The sequence below is a fragment of the Nycticebus coucang genome, chromosome 6 (genome assembly GCF_027406575.1).
Source record: "Nycticebus coucang isolate mNycCou1 chromosome 6, mNycCou1.pri, whole genome shotgun sequence".
In the NCBI taxonomy this organism is placed as follows: domain Eukaryota; kingdom Metazoa; phylum Chordata; class Mammalia; order Primates; family Lorisidae; genus Nycticebus; species Nycticebus coucang.
In genome coordinates this window covers 122,581,476-122,587,288 of record NC_069785.1, presented here as the reverse complement: position 1 = coordinate 122,587,288, position 5,813 = coordinate 122,581,476, and the positions used below count along the sequence as shown (strand labels likewise).

Genomic DNA, 5,813 nt, shown 5'->3' with positions numbered 1-5,813 from the left:
TACACCCCCCGCCCCCCACCCTGTCTTCGTTACTTCCGTAGGCCACTGACTAGTATAGCTTCTTTCACCCTGGGGCCTCAGGCCCCATCCTAGGCCTCTACATGTTTTTACTGAAGTCCCTAAAGTGGCAGATTCCAGCTTGTTTAGAAATGCTTAAGGAACAAACAGATGCTTAGAAAGCCAGCCACAGGTCTGGTTGGGCCAGACACTGGCTGGGCCTGACACTGGGCCCCTAGCCCCACAGGCATGCCAGGGCCTCTTCTGGAGCCTCCCTCCCTCCTCTTTCCATTCTTTATTCCACTGGCCCTAAGAGCCCAAAGAGTCATGAGAGCCAGTAGTTCTCTGGTCTGGCCACCCCTAGTTCCTCTGCAACCCTATTTATTCCTCTTTGGTGCCTTTGCTGGGCCTCCCCTTCTGGCCACATCTAGTCTCCGAGGTGTCCTAAGTCCCATCTTTCCCATGATTTCGCTCAGGGCTTGAGACTTGATGCCACCCATTTTGATCCTAATTGCAGGTGGCCATGGGTAGTGTTTCTTGACCAGGCTGAGCCCTTTATGAGCAAGGTTATGTCACATAGGTCTTTAGTAACCCCGGATACTGCAGGATATAGGAGTACTCAGTAAATTCTTGCTAAGAAGACACTCCAGGCATGGACACGGAAGCCTGCTTTATCGTAGAAGAAGACGCCTGGGTGGCCTAAGGAGGAGCAGAAACTGCTTGCATGGTACCCAGGCTACAGAGCACAAAGCACTTTGTGCACGTTACTTGTTTTGACCCTGTGGCAGCCCTGTGACAGGGATTATTATTGGCTCCATTTTATAGATGAGGAGACTGAGGTTCAGAAAGGTAGCATGTTTTGGCCAAGGCTCCACAGCTAGCTTGTGGCTGCCCTGGAGCCTGAGTAGAGTCTGCGGCTTCATGGATGCAGCCTAACCTGAAGGCTTAAAGGGGTGAGGACTTAACACTGTAGACTAAGGTCTGGTTCTGACCCTACCCTGCCATGCTGTGTGGTCATGGTCCACTCACTCTACTCTCTGGACATCTATTTCAACATCTGAAAATCAAGATTGGGCTATGTCTCCAAAGCTCCTCCTGGCTCTTACCTGTAGAAAAACAAAGACCTTGTCTGTGTTTTCAGTGTTTAGCATATGGCCTGGCACATAGTAGGTTTTCAATAAACAATGAAAAGATACAAGGACAAAGTGTCACTATCACTTTCTAATTTAGGAGGTTGCAATTGAAAGGTGACTGCTGCAAATCTAGACCCCAATGGTCTAGGATTCTAAATATTATTCCTCATTTCCTTGACCAGGATCCAAGACTGGACCTTTCCCACCCAAATCATTCTTTACTTGGAGGGAAAATCACAAATATTTGCTAAGCACATCTTGGTGCTGGGCAGGGGCTCTGTATGCACAGCCTCACTTCATCCTGACAGTCTCACAGGTGAGAGAAGTTCAGAATGTGTTGACATGATTTGCTCAAGAAGAGACAATTTTCTTTATAAACCTTTGTCACCCATATCTAGTCTCAGTTCAAGCTGGCAGCTGCCCTGAGATCTCCTCCCTCTAGCTGGTCTTTCATCTCTTTTGCAGGCCCCTTGGCATGGTGAGAAGGGCTCTTAGAAGCCCAGGCCTCCCCAGGGTGCTCCATCCTCTGCTCTGAGCTTCTTTCTGACCCACTCCTCTCTTTTTCTTCTTTTATACCTCCCCTGGATTTCCAAATTATCGAATTTTGCCCATTTTTCATGTCAGCTCAAATTTCACTTTTCCAGGGAGCCTTCTTCAAGACCTGTAGCTCTTGTTCTCTTTTGGTTTTAATTACATGTCCCCTCTGGCTTCTACAACTTCGGGATTATTTCCTCGCATTCATTTCTTCATTCATTCATGCAGGTTCTATGACATGCCAGGAACCATGCTAGGTGCTCCAGGGCATCTAGTCTCTCTTAAGATCAGCCTTGCTCTCTCTTGTTTGGGGAGCACCTCTTGTAGGCAGAATCAGGTTTTATACCTCTTCTGAGTTCTATGTAGTTCCTTGTATGGCTCTGGCCCTAGCTAAGAACTTCTCAGGAAATTATGTTGAAGGATTACTCAGTCTCCCCAGGTCATCTTGGGTATTGCTTCATCTCTGGTCCAATCCTGAGTACTCTAGAAACTAGAACTTCTCTTCTCTCTCAATCTTTGATCATGTGATTTTTCTATCTAAGAGGTAATCTAAAGAATGATCCAAACTATGGCTAGGCTGGGAGGTGAAGACGGGGCTTTTCTCTCTTCTAGGTTCTCCTTCAACTCTTAATGACCTTGACCCATGCCAGTGGCAGTGGAAAAAGCCCGGTGATGGAGCCAGGAGGCCAGAGTATAGGGTGCCCACTCTCTGCTCCAGGGGTCTGAGAAACTCTTAAGTGGGAGCAGATGGGAGGATCATCGCTATACTTTAAAAAACTGCTTAATGATCAAAAACCCTTTAGAAGCGGTGGTATTTGAATAGATCTGGTACAAAACAGGAAGTCAGTGGCCTGGTGAATTCTCACACTTGAGGACAAGAAGTGAAAATGTTCTGCCTGCCCAGGGTAGCAACAGGCCAGCAAAACAACAGGTGGGGCAGAGCTGGAGGCTAATGCCTTGATGGCCTCCCTGTCTCCAAGATTTCCACCTACAGAGCTGTGGGCTTGTCTCCACCTCCCCAAAGCACGGGACAATTTTTTCTCATGTGTAAGCAGGGAGCCCCCGGGGGAAGAGATGGGTAGAGAATGTAAGAAGCCTCATCTTCTATTCTACTCCAAGTTCCTCCTCTTGTAGCTGGTGAGCTCAAGCCCTCTGGGCCCCAGGAGCTGTGTTTGTATAAGACTTGACTTGAGGACTTTGGGTCCCTTCCAGCTGTGAGGTTCTTCCAGAGCTTGAGTAACTTCAGTTCCACCGTGCTGGGGCAGGGAAGGGGTTGGGGAGCAGGTGGGAGAGACACCTCTGTGTCTGGCTGCCTGTCATATTCCCAGAGGGCCTGCCCCTGGCAGGTGCTCAATGAATGTTTGCCCAAAGAGTGAATGACTATATGTTGAATGTGTTCAGAGTCCTTGCCTAGTTTCCTGACCACATCCCATTGCTTTAGTCTTCCTGTTTGGTCCATACCCCTAAGTCTTTATAAAACCCAAGAGGTATAGAGTGAGGACAGCAGAGAAGGGACTTACCATGGTATAATATGGCTAAGCTATATTATATACAATTATATATATTACAGACAAAATTTAAAATCAAATTTATGTACAGCCTGCTTTATTTAGGCTCAGTCTAAGGTCATCCACGTATTTGCTCAACCTCAAACGACCATCACAACCATGGCCATCTCATGTTTGGGTATTATACATTTTCCCGTTCCTTCCTATGAATGGAGGAGGCTCATTCATTTGTACATGCATTCATTCATTAAAATTTTTTGAACATCCATTACCATGTTGGGCATTGGCTTGGTGCAAAGAATAGAGATAAGTGAAGAGGAGAGTTTCTGCTCTCAAAGAGCAATGAAATAGCATACTGGATGACAGCGACATGCCAGGGCATGAATGAAAGACATCAGCTTAAAGACTGCACTCTCCATTTGAGAGATAGAAAGACTGAGGCCCGCAGCTGACATGGCCCTGTGTCAAGAGAATAGACAGTGACTGCTCTGGGTGAGCCTAGAACTCCGTTCCCCTGAGGGGATCCAGCATTCTTTCTACTCCCTGGGGCTGTTGTCTCTTCCTATCTGCCCTTGGGCATCTCAAGACCAACAACCTTGCAGTGGTTGTAGCCACTCGTGTGGTAGGACACGACTTGCATGGTGTCCCAGGAGTTGTCATTGCCCTAGAAGCAGTCAGGGGTAGAGTCAGCGAGCGGAGACTGCTTTTCGAAAAAGCAGATTGTGAAGGGAGGGAGAGGAGGTGGCCCTGGCCAGAAGGGTTTCAGAGCCCTTGGCTTGTCTTCATGGAGTCCTTCCAGAGCACTACTGCAGGGCCCAGTGCCCCCCTGCACGTGCTGTTGACCCTGGGCACTTCTCCAGCACAGCACGCCCAGCTGGCGCCTCCAACATCCACCTCATGTCCTCTCAGCCCCACCTCTGAGTCCAGCCTCACTCGTGACATCCAGTTCTGAGTGGGCTCCGTGTACTGTGTTCTCAAAAAGCCTTGTCTCCAGTCCCTATCCCATGCTTTCTGCTGTGCTTCTCCAGTTCTAGGGGTGCCCAAGCAACCCTGTGCCCCAGATCGGGCTGGCTACAGCCCAGAGATGAGAGGTACGGAGCAGGAGTAGAAGCAGAGGAGCTGGGGCGAGGATATGACCAGATGACAGTCGGGGAGCTGACAGGTGATTGCATCTGGAAGGTAGAGCTGATAGGACCCGCCTGAGAGATTAGAGGTGTGGGAAAGGGCTAACTCCTTGCTTTTCAGCCTGAACTTGGGAATTTGGGTGCCATTCACTCAGGTAGAAAAGCCTGGGGGAGGAACACTGCCAGAAGTAGAGTGTTATTGTCGACATTGTGATCTTGGGGTGCACACCAGACAGCCAAATGGGACTGCCGAGGGGGCAGCTGGGCAGTGCTCAGGGAAGACACTCTGTTTGGACATTTGGACAGATGGCTCTTAAAAACATGAACTTGGGAGCCGGAGCTCTGTGGGTCACGTGGCTGCTCAAAGCTGGTGGAGGTGACCAAAGCCACATAATGTATAGTTCATTCATCCGTCCATGCCAAATAGATCGTGGGGAAAGTGATCGGGACAGCAAGGCAAAAAACTGCTAAAGTGAGAGTGACCAGGCTTGTTCTGGATCCCTATTTATTGAAGTCTTTTAATAAGCAGAAAACCTACTTTGCTCCTGATGCTCTTCAGCAGTGCACACTTGGGGATATTGTGCTTCTCAAAGCTTACCTGTTCCACAAATGAAGCATATAAAACAGGAACTGGCTGAGATCATTTTCAAAGTTGGAAGAGTCATAGATCCAGTGACAGGAAAACCCTGGGCAGGAACTACCTACCTGGAGAGTCCAGTCAGTTTGGAAACAAACCACCTAGCCAAAAATCTAGAACTCAGTATCTCTTTTTCACAGTGAAGGAGGATTAGAAGAAGAAGCCAAAGGGAAAAATGTACATGTTTACTTTATGGAAAAAAAAATTTTTCTAAGTTTCATCACAAACCATCCAGTTTCTCTTATAGTATTTATGAAGTAGCTAAAAGTAAATGAAGTAAAGAGTTTGTTATGATTTTTCATAAGATTTATGGCCACATTTCAAATCTTCTTTTCAGTGGATTTACTTTCACGTTGCACTAAGTGTCCCTAGCACTTTGTTGCATTTTTTGTGCGCTCACTGTTTTAGAAGGTATAGTGGTTTTCATTCAAAAAATGTTGCCTGAGCCTTTATTTGGGGGGAAGAAAGCCTTTTAGTATAAACAGATAAGGCCGCGGTAAGTGAATGTTTTTGATGGTATATATTCAAAATAAATTTAAACATTTTGTCTGATTTCACCAATTCCATAGGCAACTTAGTCAACATGCTTGTAGCCAGACTTATTTCAGATTAAGCTATATTAATAATGATGTCATACAGAAAGTAAAATCTTCAAATTCTGTGTCACTTCTCTTCCAGGCTAGATTAAAAAGGAATGAGTTCCTAAAACCTAACAGATTGATTAAATTGTAGGACCTCGTACACATGCAAAAAAAAAAAAAAAAAAAGCATGAGCTTGCTGATTCCATTTAGGGGACAGTGGGGAGAGAAGGATCAATTTTAATAGAACAAGCAGCGAATCATCGAATTATTCCCTAAAGGAGCGACTCTCAAACTGCTG

At 46.7% G+C, this 5,813-nt stretch overlaps 1 pseudogene; it reads left to right on the top strand.

Annotated features, from left to right (window-relative positions):
• Positions 1–4,602: 4,602 nt before the first annotated feature.
• Positions 4,603–5,076, top strand: LOC128588857 (28S ribosomal protein S17, mitochondrial-like; annotated as a pseudogene).
• The last annotated feature ends 737 nt before the right edge of the window (positions 5,077–5,813 follow it).